At 39.2% G+C, this 18,795-nt stretch overlaps 1 protein-coding gene across 7 annotated transcripts in view; it reads left to right on the forward strand.

Moving 5' to 3' along the window:
- Positions 1-18,795, forward strand: part of ANKRD11 (ankyrin repeat domain 11) — a 185,045-nt gene that overhangs the window by 20,401 nt on the left and 145,849 nt on the right. For 6 of the 7 annotated variants that reach the window (XM_077931577.1, XM_077931582.1, XM_077931581.1 and 3 more), the window contains exon 2: positions 1,695-1,774. The exons of the other annotated variant lie outside the window; for it this stretch is intronic. The gene's annotated coding sequence lies outside the window, so the exon portion shown is untranslated. The remainder of the gene's footprint in view (positions 1-1,694; positions 1,775-18,795) is intronic. 7 annotated transcript variants of the gene reach the window in all.

An 18,795-nucleotide genomic window follows, 5' to 3' on the forward strand; every position in this document is an offset into this window, starting at 1 on the left:
TTAAAAGACAGCTCATCCTTTACAAGACCAAAGAGCGTTTTTCGCCGGCCTGGTATGGAGACAGTATAATCCTCTCCTTTTGAATGAGTTAGTACTCTTCAAAGTGCTCTACAACTTATATTTTCACAATGACGCTGTAATGCTAGTTTGTAATTGAGGCTAATTTTTTAAAGGCCAATGTTCAATGACCACTCAGATAGAGGTCTCTGAAGCCCTAGCCTAACACTCCTATTACTCAGTACCCCACAACCTCCAAAAGAGGTTTATGCATGGGACCCAGGTGTTTATAGGGCCAGGCGTGCTAAGCTTCAGCTGTAGAACTGCATCATGCATCTGGCTACAGTTTGATGACGATTGTTGCATTACTTTGCTCAAATTTAAATAGCCTTGCCGCCTTTTGTTTTTCTACTAGAGATTGGTGATTTTTATTGTAGTTGCCTAGTGCTGTCTTTTATAGGTTAGCCTTGACTTCTTTTACTTAAGAACAGCTGGCTTCACTGCAATTATGAGTCACAGTTTGCTTGTTCTGGAATGATAATAGCAAGCACCAGATATCTTATTCTTATGGTAGTGTTAGCTATAAAAAAATATGAAGGTGATACTTAAAAAGGAAGGATATATTTTATTGGTGAATATTAGCTTTGCTAATGTTTATGTAAATGCTAGCATGGGATAGTTATATGATACAATTGCCAGTAAATTTCACGAGCTCTTACCTGTACGGTACTTACAGCATATTGTTATTACTTTTGTATTTAAACCAGGACAAGAAGTAAATAGTTTGATTTTAAAGTAGTATTTTTTTTCTGAGGGAGCAAACCTGTGCTACTCTTTCTTTGTGAATGTACAGTGGTGCCTCGCAAGACGAAATTAATTCGTTCCGCGAGTTTTGTCGTCTTGCGATTTTTTTCGTCTTGCGAAGCACGGTGTCGGGAAAGTTTTGGAAAAGCTTCAAAAATCACCAAAGTCTTTAAAAACCTCAAAAAAGGCTACCACACCACGTTCTATGAGTTGCTCCTCAAAGTCAAGTCTCAACTGTATTAACGGTGTTAAGAAAAAGGAAACAAACTTGCAAGACGTTTCCGTCTTGCGAAGCAAGCCCATAGGGAAAATCGTCTTGCGAAGCAGCTCAAAAAACAAAAAACCCTTTTGTCTAGCAAGTTTTTTTGTCTTGCGAGGCATTCGTCTTGCGAGGTACCACTGTATTGTTTCTATTCTCTTGTCTTGAAAAAAATTCAGTTCCTAAGAGTAACCAGAATGATTAGTAAATAAGTTATGTAGTTATGTGAATCCCAGGTTATCTTGATCAAGTAGGTCTCTATAAGTGTAAGTGCAAATTCAGTGGCTAAGATTCCACCCCTCCCCGAAACCTACCAAAGACCAGATATCTTTTCTTCTCATTTTATTCTGGCTTTCTGAAAATATTTTGTCAAAATTTATTTCAATATTTTCTATGTATGTGACTCTGAAAATAGATTATTTTTTAAGAGGGCTGAAAGGAAAATCCCAGTTGCACAAGTAGGACATCACAGTACTATCACCCAGTGGACTGTTGAAGTAGCAAAGCACATTGGGAATAGAATTCAACAAGATATTTTTATGAGGTATAATAATTTTAGCATGCTTTCCCCCCCTGAAGCTTGCATTGTGAGTCTTTATATATTTATGTAAGATAATTTTTGTTTGTCTTTCAGAATACAGAGCTTCTTTGGAGACATCTCTTTGTTGGATTTTATCCATGTCCTGCTAACCACTACTTTCAGCTATGGAATCGGTAACTATTTTATTGCTTACCCCCCCCCCCCAGCACTCCCCCCCTTCAGTGGAATAGCTTTTGTAATAGCGAATACAAAAACAAAATATGACTATGAATCGTGATAGTGATTTTTCATGTATTATTCTTAAAATGTAAATATTTAATAGGTTTTGATAAGAGTAGTTGTGTTAGAATTGGTTTTGTAGTGCAGATAAAATGTCTTCAGCTTATTAAGAAACTAGTTTTAGTTGTAGTGCAATGTATAGCAGCATCACAAATAAGGCCTGAGGGTGAACTTCCCTGCAGTACCTGACAAAGGTTTTGTAGGGAAATTACAAATACAGGCTATGGCTTTCATTTTATCATCACCAAGACATATATTGGGTAAGTTATCATCTCAGGGAAACTTTCTGATTTAGATGCTTGGATAAAGCAGCACTGTGGCATTTTTCTCTGCAAAGACACCGTTGAATCAGCAGCCAAGGACTTATAAACTACCATAAAACCTGCCTTGCAATTAGGCACTTGGCTGGTTACCTGTGGCAAGCAACAACTATAAGCTGACAATCCTATTACAGTACATGCAAGTTCTCTACAAATTCACTTGCATGCAACACAAGGGAAGAAGGGGAAATGATTGGAGTCACTATTCTTAGAAGTAAAATTTGTAGAACATTTTCAGTGTGATTAAACAAGGTTTATATAACAGAGTAGTCTAGTTGTGGGCCATTCTACAAGACCTGCCTCCTGTGTCCACTCATACAGCTCTCCCTCTCATCCAGATTGAATCTGTCAAAGCTTATACCTACCACACACCCCATGGTGCTAACAGAGACCCAGCAGTGAGAGGCAAACTTAGTTTTTTGTTCCTGAAAGGAAAAGGTCTTTCCCTACTTCTGGAGGATGGAGAGAAATGTCAGATATTTGGCTAAATTGGGGATTGTTTCCTTACTGTAGGTGAGAAGATTCATACTGAATAATGTTCTCTCTTAAGGACTTTTTCTAGGGTAGTTTTTACCAAAAAGAGATAATTAGTGAATGTGATCTAGGATTTAATTTGACATTATCAGGGTGAAATGTAATCAGTTAACAAGAGTAATGTTTGAACTTGGTGATTAAGTTTCTAATTAAAAGAGGATTCATTAAAATCAAGTCTGGACTTGGTTTGAGCTTTAAAAAATTCTGCACCTTCAGATGCACCCAAACTCTGTATAAGAGTGTGCTAAAAATATGTGCTGCAGGTTTTTGTCACTGCTGACAACTTTTTGAAGCCTGTCAGTGGAGCACCTGTCTCAGCAATGACATTGAGATGCATCTTCTGATGTGGGTCTCATGTCAGTTAACAAAACATTGGAAAAGACTGGGATAAAAAGCTGTTTCCTTAGCTTTGATGAGGTAGCAGCAACAGTAGCTTCTTGCCTATTTTGTAATTAGTATGATACAATGCACCCATGGTCGATTGCAGACTCCTGTTGAAGTCCCTTCTTCGAGAGTAATGAGAGAGGTAAAACCTGCTTCTTGGCAGATGGTGTAACTGAGTGTCCTAGTAGTGCATACCAGTGTCCATCACTGCCATTTAGGACAGTCGGTGAGATGGGCCCTTTTAGGGCATTCCGTTATTAATTGTTGCTGACTTGCAGTTTGTTCACATTAGATTATTGTTTTTAATGTTTGTGTGTTTATTTTATAAGTATTAATCCTTTGGAGAGCAAATAAGAAAAATTGGTAGAATGTTGTTTTTGTGTGGAACAACTAACATACACACTTGGAATAGTAATTAAAACCTGAATTCTTTAGATAGAATTATTTAATATCTCACATTTTACACAAAAAGGTTTCTGCTCATTCTGCTCACAAGAGACCTGGAGAGCAGAATATTGCTGCTACAGAGCTTAAAGGTGTATTTTCTCACTTGTGTCATCACCATACCTGTGCACGTGTAGGTAATTTTCCTTACTGCAGGGGCCTTAATGAGATTGTCTTAAAAGTGGTGATTGGAGCATAAATTTTAATTTGTCATGTTGAAATTAGGTGTGCATTCTTCCCTTCCAGTATTGAATACCCAATAAGTAACAGTGCTAATTTCCACCTGCCACTGATGAATCATAAGGGCTTATTTGCCCAGAGTGATGATTTTGTTGGTATATAGAAATTAAGAATGTTTTCAAATTCTTGGAAAGCTTACTGAGTACTTGCATATTCTTGAGTTGGGGCAAAGTGCAAGACTGTCCAGTGAATTGGATGTGTGGTACTTGATTTGCAGAATTCTTCATGGCCAAGCTATTGCAGAATCTGTGACCAACAATATGATGGCTGTGTGTTAGTGCTGGGATTTCTGTGAAAGAATATGTTCTAATGAAGCTGGAGTTGTGGCAGTTTTATGTTCTTTGGTGACATCTATGCAGTTATTTCCACGCAATATTAGTGTCTGAAGTGTATATAGGCTTCTCCTTAGCATTCTTTCTTGTAATAAAAATTGGGTCATGTGTAAATTAATGGAAAGTGGAATAATAATAAAAATGCAGCGCAGCCAAATCACTGTATACCACACGTATACCACACTAATGAATATGCTCTATGTATGTATTATTTTCTTGTTGAAAAGCATTTAGGCTTCCAATGTTTATGTACTGTTGAGTTTCTTGAAGAAGCATGATAATCTGGTGCGTTTCTTTAGCTGTAAGCTGGCAGCTGGTTAAACTCTCAATACTCACATTTTTCATTACAGAAATTGACAGATCAAGACTTTTGAGCAGAAGTGAGATTGTGATGGTGGTTTTGGAAGTGGTATTTCACAGAGTTCATAATGAATATGTAGGTGTCTAGGGAAACTTTTAATATCTGAAGGACTATTGTATTTTAATCTTTTGTTGGAATCTGCCCAGAGTGGCTGGGTATAAATAAATTGTTGTTGCTGTTGTTAAAAGGATGAATATGGTGGGGCTGCTAAGCAGAATTGTTTTTCCAAGCTGGAATCTTGCCTTGTTCTGACCTTCCGAGAAGAACGCTATTGTGAAGCTGAGCTTAGATAGTAAAAATGCAGTTTCAACACATGCTTTAAGAATTGAATTGTCTTCGGAAAAGTCACATTTTACAATGAAGATAGAATTGCTTAGACAAAATGGGGCCAGATCTTGGTATTCATTTAACTCAGATCTTTTCCATTAGTGGCACTTCAGCTTGGATGCATTCACTTTTAAATATTTACTGATTCTTGACTGCATAGGGAAAGGATTTGTAAAATCAGGATCTGTCACAACCTTGAGTTAGATTTCACTCTCCTTTCCTGAATACATTTTTAGATGTAGCATAAGGTAACAAAAAATGTTTCGTTAATGCAAGTTTTAATGACGAGTGAACCTTTGCAACCTAATCACTTTTAACTGTAAATTCAACATCCTTGAAACCAGTGTTAGAAATCCAGCCATATAAGCTAGGCTTCAAATGGCTCTTTAAACCAAAGTTACAGTCTCCAAAATGGAATGTCCAGTTGCCATTTTGGGGCAAGACTGGCAAGTCTTATTTTTCAAATGATGGACAGACTGTGATTGATACTCAGTTAAACATCTGGCTAGTTCAGATGACAACCTTGAGCTGGGTTAAGAGCTTTGAGAACTTGAAATGTCTCAGGGACAGTCCACATATATCTTGGCTTATTCTGACCTCTTTTTCTTAATAGTGACTGCTCCTGCTCAAGCTGCACAGGAATAGCATTTTGGTTCCAGAAATTCATTATGATTGTGAAGCTAATTCTACATGATGTGGTATTAGCATGTGAAAAACAGTCCAGATCCAATCAACTGCAGTCATGCAGCTCCAAATGGTGGAGATGCCAGGCGCCACCCTCGCGCGCAGGCATCTTCACTTGGTTGCAAGTGAACGAAAGCCAGGTGTAAAATGTGCCTGATGTCTGGCTAATTTTTAACACTGCTCAAGACCAAATACTTCAAAATGTCTATTTGGAAAACATGTGAAAAGACAAAAGTAAGGTGATCTTGGAGAATTGGATAACTGCAGTAGGCAGATATTGTGAACAGGCAGAGGAGACATGGGAGCAGGTTTTAAATGTCTCTCTTTGTATTGGCTTCTCTCTGTGTTAGTATGTCCTGGGTGGGTGGAAAGAGCGGGTTTTCTTCTGCCTTCAAAGACTTTGCGTGAAGGGATGAGGGTTGGAGCTAGAGGTGAATTCTCTGGAAGATGATAGCACTACATATATTGCCTCTAGAATACTTTCATATTTAGACTTGGGCCTGGAAGCTCACTTCTGTGGGGTAACTCCGGTCTACCCACTTGGCAGGCATGCACTACCCCAGATAATAATATGGGAAGAGGCCAATAAGTTGAATGTAGCTTTCATACTCTTTGTGCTTTGTCTTCCACTGGGCATTAGTGAGATTTACTTGTTTAAATTTTATGTATTTTTGAGGTTTTTCTGTAATTGTATTTTTTGCTTCTATATTTGTTAGGGACACTGCCAGAGAATGTATATGAGTGGCCTATCCAATGGTCAGAATCCTGTGTTCACTGTTGACTTTAAATATTGTTACCAGAATATGTGAAACTTTCTTTTTCTAGTCTGTGGTAGTGTAGCTTCTTATCTTTGCCAAAGGGAAATACTTGTATTTTATACTCCTCAAAATATTTGGAAAAACTATCTCATAGTTGGGGAGCAAACTTGCTATAAGTTGCTTCAGTGGGTAGGACTTGAGCTAAAATTCAAATAGGATTCAAATTGGAAGAAAAAGGGTTTAAACTAAACATTAGGAAGTACAAGCTGATCAGCAATGGAACAGATTGCCTTGGAAGCTGGTGTACTTACCTTCAGTAGAGGTTTTTAGGCAGAGGCTGGATGGCCTCCCCATCATGGAGGTTGTAGTAGTGGATTTTCAGCATTGATAGGAGTTGGCGTAGATGGCATTTGACATCCCTTCCAACTTTCATTCTCTGCAATTTTTAAAATGAAGCTTTTAGGTATGTCTACAGACATGGATGAACATTTGTAGCTGATAAAAATTCTGGAGATCCGAGAGAAGCTGTAGCCAGGTTGGGATTTGGTGCTGCCCCAATGGACAATAGGCAACATTGTAAGCTTTAAAAAAGAATAAAGGAAGCTGCTTGTCTTAGCTTAGCCTTACTCCTCCTTTATTCACTCCCCCCCCCCATGCTTCTCAGAAAGCAGTCATTTCTTCCTGACGCCTGTTGTTCACCTTTCAGGCTGGTCATTTCCTTGTTTCTTTTACCACCTGTTGATTTCCCATCTGTGTTTAGTCTTATCTTTGGTTCTTCTCTTCAGTGCTCCTTCTGCCTCTGTGGTGGTTTCGTTCATTTTTGCTGCCTTTTAAGCCATTAGTTCCTTTTACAGTATTTGCAGTCCTTTTCCTTGGTAGAGCATCTTTCCAAGGTAAAAGTGACTGCTTAAAAAATCCTATACATAGGATCTAGTCATTGTAAAAATAATAAATATGGAGGAGTGTGTGTAAACTAAACAAAAACATAAATGCATTTACTATCCTTATCTAAGGATGGTGCATGTGGCTGTGGTATGACATAGCAGTTGTATTCAGGGGGAAGACTGATGTCCTATGAAGGCATGGAATGCAGCAACTGTGCCAATGCTAAACAGGCATTGTCTGAATGGAAAATTGTTGGGGGCGTCTCATGTACAGTCTCCTGAGTTTCGTGGAAGAAAAACTGAGTGGACCATAATGTGCTTCTCACAAAAAAATTATTGTTATATATTCTCATAACATATGGACACACAAAAGTGGCTCATGAGGCCTTGGTGATGTTGTTGTTTCCAGATGTAAACATGTTTCCTCCTTGTCCTTTACTATTACATAAGCTATTGAGGAGAGCGTGGACATGGTGCACGAGCACTTTATTGCTCCGAGGCAGATCAAATGACAATTTTTGAAAGAGATGTTCAGTCATATAGTCAGGGGGAGACAGCCTGTAAATAGTTATATGGAGTGGTATGTGTGTCTGATGAACAGGTATGAGAAGGGAAAGTCCAAATGGCCTTTGGTTGGTCGAAATATTGAGGAACTCAAATTGATTCCTTCCGCTAAATTAACAGTCACTGCATTGGTGTTACAGTGTTACTGCATTGGATCTATTTTTGATGTGAAATTCCTTCTATGGTATAATCCTGTTCTTCTTTAGAACTAAGTCCCACCGAGTTAGAAGGGTTTACTCCACAGTAAATGTGTTTAGCATTGCAGCCTTAGTTTTCTGGTCCACAAATGTCATTCTCTGTTACATAGACCCCTCAAATGCTTGATGCAATAAGATGTTGCTAAGTTTGGAATGTAAATTATGTGAAAATGGCTCTTAAATTTTGCTTGCTGAATGCCAGATGAAGTGACAGCCATTTCTGTTATTATTACATGAATATATTCAGGTTGCTGAGTTCATTAAGAAACACTGTGCAGTCCTTCATTCAATGTGTGTGTAAATAAAGGAATTTTTGAATTGAAATTTGATTTTAAAGGGCCCATCTAACACTGCCAGTACTGGAATTAGGAGCAGCACCAGCACCCATAATTGTGTTGCTTATAACAAACAGAGGTAGACATGTTATTTTTGATGTCTAGGGATGAAGTGAACTTAGAAAAGAACTGGATAAAATAATTCTAAATATGGCCATTCACATATTGCTGTAGGCTTATTTCTTGCATTTCATCTTTTTATGATGATGAAAAGGCATAAACCTTGCGTACTGTGCTTTCCAAGCTGAGCACACCACAGAGGATGACTTGATTAAAATCATATGTGACAAGTTAACATTTTAATGACTAATGCTGCTATGGATCTTGGGAGTGGATCAGCTAATTTTAGTTTCTCTCTCCAGAGGCAGAGCTAGAAAATGGAAGAGTCATTTGGGGCCACGATTCCCAATCCTGCATGGTGGAACAATCAGAGTTGCATTTCCTTTTTTCTGCATCATTCTTTTCCTACCTTCTTTCAAATAGCAAAATGATGGGTGAGACTGTTATGTTTTCAGCCTAGAGGGGAAGCTGCCCATTACCTCTGTGTTGCAAATTTAACGCTCAGCCAACCTATCCATTGGTAGTTCGTAGTTTCAGATCAGTGATAGGGAATCTTTGGTCCATGAGCCTAATTGGCCCTCCAGGACTTCTCATTTGTGCCACAAGGCTGTTTTGGCCAAGCCACACTCACCTACCCTACACATAATGACATGTATGATGTATGACAGATAACAGACCAAGTCTCAGCCAGTCGGTGTTTGTCACCATCAGTGATCACCTCACATGATTGCCAATTGCTGCCTAAATACATAGAATTGCAGGAGGGGGGGGGTAGGTGAGGTTTGGCTACATCAAATGATCTATGCCATAGGAGAGGGGCCACTATGTCCAAAAGATAAAAGGAAGAAAAGAAACCAGGGAGAGGAGGAGGAGACAACAAGCATGAAAAAGGAAGGGGCCTGTCTTCCAGCAGTGGGACACTTGGAGGCAGAATGCAGAGGCCAGCTGAGCTAGAACATGAAACCGAGGAGGAGGAGGAGGAGAAGAAGAAAAAAGAAAACAAACAAGTGCCTGGTTGGAAAGAAGCAAAAGCAACCATATATTCCTAGGGCATAGGCGAGTGACTGGCACATCCGTGAACCATTTATAGGGGGAAAGGGAAATGGCTCCATGGCTCCATGGTTTGTAAGCATACTCACTAACCCACATAGGATAAGTTTTGTTTGCAGCTAACAGGTGGATTCTTCGTTACTACCAGTGTAAGTAAGTATGGGATCCTTTGATATTTACCCCAGTGAGCCCTATTGAGACAGATGAGAACAAACTTTTGTGAAATAAGACTTGGAAGTTTTGGGACACTTTAGTTGGCATAGGTCTCCTCAACATGACTACACCTGCATTTCAGATCCCGTTGACTTTTGCTTAATCTTGTGTGGTTAGGTTAACATGGTAATTGTTCAAAGTTATTTAACCATTCTGCTTATTCTCAGGCAGTGATAAACTTATTACTGCAGTCTTGCAAGAAGTAGACTTGCTCTTTGTGTTGTACAAAGAGAATAAAATCCATTTGTTGTACTTAGTCTTTTTTTTTTACCTCATTCTTGCAGTCTTGCCAATATCCTGTATTTGTTTTTCATAGGAAAGCTTTTAACTTTTCCTTAATGCAAGTTGAGTTGTGATAGCTTCTGCTTGTTTTAATGTTTTGCTGTTGTAACACAAGGCAAATATGCTCAGGCACTAAAGCTAATTTTTCAGTTAGTGAAAATGTTACTTTTCTCTACTTTTTGGAATGTTACTTTGAATTAGATCAAGGGATTTGTTGGACTTTGTTGATGCTCAGTTTGAAGTGAGAGTGCATTTTAGAACACAAAGCACTGTGCCAAGACTATGCATTACAGGAGAAGATGAGCAGTGACAGGGAAACTTGGCTGTCATTACTGGCCTCTTCAATGAAGAGTCCCTGATAAGTTTTCAAGGTACTCCAGGGCTGCCCTGAATGCAGTTTGGAAATCAGCAATTTAAATTTAGTGTAATGTGATGGTTATTCTAGTGGGTTGCCACCTTACTAAAACCAAATTGAGGCCAGTGCTCCATTTTCTAATTTATATCTTCTTAATAAACACTGAAAGCTTGATATTTATCTTACATGATATGAAGCTGTATGAGTGTTTGCAGAGGATTGTGCTTGAGCAGATGCTTATTGGTAAATAATATACTTCTGACAAAACCAGTGGGTGGGTGGTGTTGTATAGATTTATAAATTTATCCACGGAAATCAGGGTCTGAGAGACAGTGGACCGGTCCCCTGCTGAAAAAGTTTGCTGACCCCTGCATTAGTGGTAACAAAATGTTGATTGCTTTTACAACTCTTGGAGCAGCTTTGGAAGGAAGGGAATTAGTATATTTAGGTAGAGGATTTTAGTGTAAACTTTTAAAAAGGTAACATCTAGAATGTTTGCTTTTTGTTCAGACATTTTCAAATTGAAATCCAAATCAGAAATGTTTTAAATAAAAGTTGCTTCCAAATTTAATTTTTATTTGCTGCATCATTACTTTGTGCTGCTTTGGTGGCTTCCTCACTGGAATGCAGCTCCACTGCAGTAAGGGAAGCTGTGATTTATATACGTTATGCCTTTTGTTGCTGTTTCAATAACTACATCATCATGTTTTGTCTGAAAACACTATACAACACCGAGAATGCTCTTACACATGTTTGAGGCCAAGCAACAGGATTAAAAACAGAGCATTGATGGAAAAATAGGGCACCGAGTTGAGTGTAATGAGAACCTGGAATTCTGGCAACTTGTTCACAGAGTGCTGTAAAATAATGTAATATGGCTGGAACTATTTTCCATTCACACCCAAAGGTCTTTAGGGAATCTTAGTAGAATTAGTAAGCACAATGTGTTTGGCTTCAGTTAAGATATTGGTTTTTTGGTAATACTTGATCACTTAGCTTTTGATTGAAGGTAAAACTGAAGTGGTTATTTTACAAAGACAGTTTGCAAACTTTTCTGCCTAGGAGTCAGATGCTTGTACAGGGCCATCTTAAGCATATCTGGCGCTGTGGTGCAAAGATTCCTCCGGCACCCCCCCCCCCTTTTCCAGAGTTGTTGACCTTTCCCTAACCCTCTGCAGGGATCGCTCTCCTCCCGCAGAGGCTTGGGAATGAAGCTACACGCCCCGTCAGCCATATGGTTGATGGGGCACAGCTGGAGGGCATGCAGGGAAAGGAGAGGCCGCTGCTAGCGCAGCTCCCCCACTCACTGGAGCGCCACTTAGAGGCCAGCACCCTGGCGCAATGCTCCAGTAAGCCCAATAGGAAAGACGGCTCTGTGCTTGTAGTCACCCTACACACCTGTACACATGCACACAGGGGCAGAGGTACTCACCCTTCAGGTGATTTGTGCAGATTAGCTGATGAGTGGACATATTGTCCCCTTTCTCATCATGATCAGTCTGATGATGGAGGGAGCAATTAACATCTTCATCAGGTGCTGGGTGAGCAGAAAGTTGAAACTTCTATGTCCACCACAGTTTGTGTCTGCTTTAACTTTTTAAATTTTTGCTGCCACGAACATAGTAGGGGGGAGGCTATGGGGCTGAGTACAGCCAATGGGTTGTTCACCCCTGCTCTGAACTGGAGCAGAACCTTGACTTTCAACCATATATGGGCACTGTTACACTGTTACATCTAATGCTGAAATGTTACAAGGCTAAATAAATATTCAGAATGATCAGCTTTAGAATCGTGGGAAAACTCAGAGTGTTGCATTCCAGCTCACTTAGTAATTTAGTAGTGAGTTATCTTCAGTGGGGTGCAGGACCTGAGTTAGAGGATGTAAACTTGGGAGAAGATAGCAAGAGGTGCATGGGTTGTACAACTCTGGTAGAACCTGGCCTTTAAATTGTTGTCTGATTAAAAGACTAGGAAACTTCGCCTGTTTGTCCCAAGCTTCTTGCTTTTGAGACTCCAGTTTTCTTGCACAGAATTTCTAGTCTCTTTATACCAGCATGGTGCTTGGACAGGTAGAATTTTTTTAATGGAAAACTTTCCCAGGGCTTTATTTTTCCATCTAAAATTTTCTTAAGTTTATTAATAACAGTGAATGTATGTCAATTGCATACAAAATTAAGCAACCCTGCAGTTTCAAAGTTGTAATTAATGTTTTTCAGGTGATTATCACTAGCAAGTATGTGAGCCAGCTTATCGTGCATAATTGTTAACATTGTTAACATTTATTACTGTCAACAGTTTTCAGTACATTATCCCCTTGAATGTAAACAATTCAAGTAAAGTACATGCTATTGTCTTTAACTTTTTATGAGTATCCCAATTAAAACATATTAATTGTGCTTCAATTTCCCCCTTGAGTATTTGTATTGGGACAAAAAATGCTAAACACAAGTAAAATAAACATGCTAAATGATACAAACTAAAGGTTTTCCCATGCTGATTACCTTATGCAAATTGACCAAATTAACCTCATTCCTAGGGGGAAATCTGAAAATTTTTCTAATTCAAAACCTTTCAGAAACTAAATTTGAGAAGCAATGAATAAGCTGGTAGTTTTTATTGGTATTTCTAACATGTGATAATTGTGTATGCAAGTCTTTAAGCTTCATAATTTTGTTCTTTATCTATAAGCAGGTCATTTTGTCATGAAGCTTACTTGTGCCTTGGAGTGATGCAACTTGGCTCTGACAACAGAATAGAAGGCTCAAGCACTTCAGAATGAAAATATCAGGCTAATGACACATGTACATTGAAATGTATCTGGAGTGTATGTAATCTGTCCATGACGTGTACTACTGTAGAATGTCTTACTATGAATATGCAGCAGTGTAGAGCAGTTAACAAAGCAGAGCACAAGCTGTTTGCATGCAAAATTGTCTAGATATCATTAGTAAATCTTACCAAAGAGCTAACAATGTAAACACTGCTTTTGGGGCAGCTCAGTGAGAAGGCAAAACATGGGCATGTACTAGTAAAGGGAGGTGTACATTTCCCACCAGACATGTGGTTCCCTTATTGAAACTATAAGAATGGAATCTTTTTCAAAACTGCAGGACCTCTACATCAGCTGAGAGATCCTGGTCCAGCAGGCTTCACTTAGCATCTAGCTGTAGCCATTTCATCAGAATGCAGCAATAGAAGGGCCGCATGATTGGCTATACTGAGAGACCACCTCCTTCAGGCTCCATTTGTCTTTCAGCTGTTTCCCTCCAAGCTCCTCACTATAAGAACCACATGACAACCTAGAAATGGATGCCTCAGTCCCCTCCCACCGTCTTTTTCACTTTGTGCTGCATCTTTCAGATCTAAGCCTAGAGACTGTGTTGTTATATTATCTTCTGTAAGCTGCTCTGGGAGCCTCTTCAGTTGAAGAGTAAGGTAAAATGATGTAAATAAATAAAATTGGAGAGAGAGCGGTTAAAATCTGTAGTAGAAAACGTTTTATTGCAGTGCACTTAGTATTGACTTGCAACAGATTTTATGTTAAGTCCATTTTTTAAAAAACTGAAAACACTAGAGCTACATAGAGCTCACCTATTCTAAGTGATTTGGAATGGTTTGGTCATTTTGACAAGTTAAAAAGAATGGGTAAGACCATGTGTTCTTTTCTTTTTTGTCTCAAATTTATTCAGATCAGTTTGTGGCTCCGTCCTTTTCTTTTCCAGCTGCAATGTAATGCTAGCTTTTATAAATCCCCTCAGGTCCACACCCGGATCTGTAATATAGCTAGTACACAGATGCATTGTTTTGAGGTCCTGCATTCCACAAAGATCAAAGAGTCACTGGACCACATCCACTGAACATCTGAAGCTGTTACAACCCTCTACAGCCCTTCCGGATCCAGGTGCTTCACAATTACTAGGTTAAAGGCAACAAGAGCTGTTGCTTCTAGGCTTTTTTGTTTAATTCTGACTACTTTGATTTGCTACAGCTGGTGAAACAGATTTGGTTCAGGCATGTATGATGGTAGTTCATTTCATGCTCAGAATTGTAATTATGTTCATTCCTTTCAAGCTCACAGCTGTAAAAAAAAAGTATTCTATTATGCTTTACATAAAACTTGCATGGTGTGGGAAACGTTACCAAAATTTACTAGCAACTATAAACTTTTTAATTCTACCACAGTTCCTTGTTTACCTGCCTACTTTTCTTCACGTATAGCTGCTGTAATGTTACTTTTAACTAAAGGCGTGAAGGAGACCATTCCATAATGAAATGTAAGCTGTTTTAACTTGCCCAGCTGTCATTGACATCTGCCTATGCAGCTTGACTATACCATCAGCCTCCATACTTTACTGCCTATTCATTATCTCCAAATCTTTTTGAGACCCTTGAAGGTACAGCCAGTTCGTGTGACTATAATACATTTGATCTACACTGCACACTATTTTAGTTTTCTTCTGCTAGTGGGTTGGTTCCAAGCAATAACCAGCAAAGATTCCATCTGTGATGTAGTTTTAGGGAAAGCACACAAACATTCCTAAACCACCCCTGGAGATTTTGCCCAATTTAAAAATTCTTGACACCATAGTAAGATGTTCTTAACAAAGTAAATTGGAAATGTGTGTGTGTGAGAAAGATCATGAGGTTTACGGAGGATAATACTAAAGTAGTTTGAACTCTAAGGGAAGTATTGATGCATAAAAGGGAAAGGCACTTTAAAAAGGATTAAAGCAAATTGAAATGTGTTGTGAAATCTGCATTGCTTATAGACCATATTGGTTGTGAGTCTTGGAAGACCTGCTCCCTGTCTTGTAGCCTTTTTTTCACCTGGCCTAGGAGGACAGGGCCCTGACTGACTGACTCCAGTTACAAAGCCTGCTGAATAGACTCTTGGGCTGGGGTATTGTTTGGGAAGAAGGTTTGTAGCTGTAGCTGTTGCTTTTTTGTATCTTTATTTTATATCATGTTGTGATTTATGTAGAAATTGTTCAGTTTGGTTGTGTATATTTTAATGCTTTTATCAATAAATGAAAACATACATAACTATAATATTATGTACATAAAATTATGTATCTCTAAAGCTTGAAGCCCGGCACCTTGATTTTAAAGTTCTACATTAGTTGGTTATACACATTCTACAGGTTGTAGAAGTTGTATGGCTTGTGCAGCAGTGTCAATAGGGAACTGTTAAGCTCTTTGACCTCATCCTCTGAACATTGTTTTAAACAACTTTCAGAACCATCTTGGCATGTATGGTTAGTTGGGATCCTTATTCTGAAGCACAAGAATGGAATGTGAGCCCCCGTTGGATAACAGTTCTTTGTGTCAGCATCTTAATACAAGTTTTAGTACCCCATAGACTTAGTATTTTTACATGCATGTTGTGTCCTTGTGCTAAGAAGCTTTATTTTGTTAATGGTTAAATAGTTCAGGCCAGAGGAGAGACGCCAGTGTTGTATTAAACTTTCCACATTGACTTGTCTACTGAGGAACCCCTCAACTGCCATGGACCTCTGTATGATACAGAGGATTCTGGAGCATGCTTTAGGGCAAACATTCAGTTTCCTTGAGCACTAGTCAGTCCTGTCAGCTTGCAGTAGCTAGATGCATTATCCAGAACATACCTTATATTTCCAAGAAGATTACAGGTTAAGATCGATAATAATTTTCAGGCCATCTCTCAAGAAGCTTGTCTGTCATACTCTGAACTTTTAGTTGAAGAGGTCTTGGTATGCTTCCATGGCATTCCTGGTTTCCCAGACCACAAGTTTAAAAGCTACTGGAAAATGATGTTGGGCTTACTGAGAATTCTGAGTTCTTTATGATCTTTAAATTCACCTGCAGGAGCAGGACAGGGGAGTTAATACGAATTGAAGAACTTGGTCAGTTTACAATACTTTCCTGTAGCGTACAATGCTTAAGTATATTGAAGCAGGTTACTTGGATTACAGGCTTATTATTTAAAAAGTTGTTGCAATGATGCCTCCTAGCATGGTTTGAAAAATAGAGTAGATTGATTTTAAATCAGGTTTTCTGTATTGTAATTTATACAGTACTCAAACAACAATGTATACTAATGGGTTACCAAAACAATAACAACATATTGTCTCACAACTAAACAAAGCCTTTATAAATTACTTGCAAACATAATAAAAAAAATTCTGAGCACCCTGTTAGGAGGCCAACATTCTTTATAGACAGAGGAAGAATTGCAATCCGACCTGCACCAGCAGTTGGTCCTTGAAGAGGCTGGGGAAAAGATTTACCATAATTGCTCTCTCTGACATTTGCCTTTTGGTGCTGTTTGCCTCCTCTAGAGGACAGATATGGGCTCCAGCTTTATGTCATTTATCCCTTCTATCTGAACTGAATTTAAGTCAGGTACCTTGGAGTGCAGCAAGACTAGGATCAGAAACTTTATTGTCAGTTAACTTTTTGTTTTGGTTTGTATTTATGTAATTATGCCTAGATTATGTGGGTTTTTTTGGGAGGGGGTAATACATAATTCATTCTAAATCAAATATTTTCCAAATCATTTATTTTTGCTATTTTGAATTTCTGACATTTTCTGTATTTTGTATATTTGTATTTCCAATGTTCTCTATTTTGATGTTTTGAATGTTTGCAGTAAGGCACTTTGGGCATAGCTTGTTGTGGAATAGCAGCATGTAGTAAAATCAATCAATTGATCAAGAGTTGGGAATTAGGGGTTCTGAGCTCAGTACTACTATTAGTTTAGTTCCATTACAGAATGCAGATATGTCTAGGTCCTGATCAGAAATCTTATCTTGTTGCATGTGTGAGAAAACAGGTTGATTTACCGTACTTCTTAGACATTCTCAGTGGAGAAAAAGAAAATGGTTAACATCTTCCTGTTGCGACTTTTAAAGAGGGATCTTCAGATAGAACCTTCATTTAAAATGTTATGCTGTACCTCAGCTTTCAGAATTTGTACATTTCAGATTTTTAAAAAATCAATAACCCCTCGATGTTTTTTTGGACATGTGAGTGCTTACTTGTGTGCATGCACATACTCCACTCTGGTGATTAACCTATTCCCAAAACTGGAATTACAATCTGGTTCGTTGAAGTACTTTTTGGGATTGTCGTAGGAAGGTTAACACATGACTTTAGAGGAAACTATCAAAGTTTAGATTGGCTCCTTTCGCAGCAGCTCCTATTTGCTTTTTCAAATCTATAAAGAGATTTTAGGTGGACTTCAGTTTTGCTTCAGTATTCAGTTTTGCATCTGGGGCAAAGGTTCTACTTTGCTCTGGTCCACTTTAAAGGTAAAGGTAAAGGTACCCCTGCCCATACGGGCCAGTCTTGACAGACTCTAAGGTTGTGCGCCCATCTCACTTAAGAGGCCGGGGGCCAGCGCTGTCCGGAGACACTTCCGGGTCACGTGGCCAGCGTGACAAAGCTGCATCTGGTGAGCCAGTGCAGCACACGGAAACACCGTTTACCTTCCCGCCAGTAAGCGGTCCCTATTTATCTACTTGCACCCGGGGGTGCTTTCGAACTGCTAGGTTGGCAGGCGCTGGGACCGAGCAACGGGAGCGCACCCCGCCGCGGGGATTCGAACCACCGACCTTTCGATCGGCAAGCCCTAGGCGCCGAGGCTTTTACCCACAGCGCCACCCGCATCCCTTCTGGTCCACTTTATGTATGGTTTAACTTTGATAATCAAACTACAATTCATTTCTAGGCATTTTGAATGTGATATGCCGTTTCTGGGGGGCTCTTGTAAGATTTCGTGGGGCCATCCAAGTTTCTGTGAGATCTTATGTGAGCATCCTAGCCTCCAAGAGCCTGCATGCCAAATGGGCTTTTCCCTACAAGCAAGGCGGAGGGCTTAATAGCTCTTTCTGAACTGGGTCTGCCTGGGTTACCTGACACTAAAGATCTCCACCTTGCTTGGGCAAGACCCACTTGGTGCATGGGTTCTGGGAGTATTCCCCCTTACCCACTACCTGCGGGAGTGTCTTCAAGGTTTTAGGTATTATATGGAACCCCTGCATAACATGTGGTAATTTTGAAACTGGCTATAGTTGTTTAAGGTAGCTTGCTCAGCCCCAGTTCAACAGTCAGAGATAACCTTTGGAGACTGGAAATCCCAGTGTGTTCCGTTTTTGATCCAAACAGCTGTAATAAATAAAAGATTGTGTTATCTAAGCTCTACAGAAGCATTGCTGGTCTAGTGTGCTGCATTTTATGCAGATCATGTTAACAGCAGTCTGACTTCATGGGAGCTTGGCATTGTGACTGAACTATAGTTGGATAGTATTTTGAGGGCTTCTGTTCTTGGTCAAAATATGCTATTATGTGGGGAAAGCTTCAGTTTGTTGTGGTGCCATCCACTTGGTAAAAATGAAGTCTCAGACTTAAAACGCTTCAGTGCTATGAATGAAATGCTTTAGTTGGTGCTTTTTGCTACAAGCAGCTTTCAAAAAAGAACCTCTGTCATCATCACATCTTAAACATGTTTATGAAAGGAGTATAAGTATGGAAGAAAATTTTAAAAAATTATGAAGGGTAAAGAAACACACTTGTGTAAAGAAAAACACTTGTGAAGCATTGTGCAGCCTTTT

This window comes from Podarcis muralis, chromosome 7 (assembly GCF_964188315.1).
Source record: "Podarcis muralis chromosome 7, rPodMur119.hap1.1, whole genome shotgun sequence".
Classification (NCBI taxonomy): Eukaryota; Metazoa; Chordata; class Lepidosauria; order Squamata; family Lacertidae; genus Podarcis; species Podarcis muralis.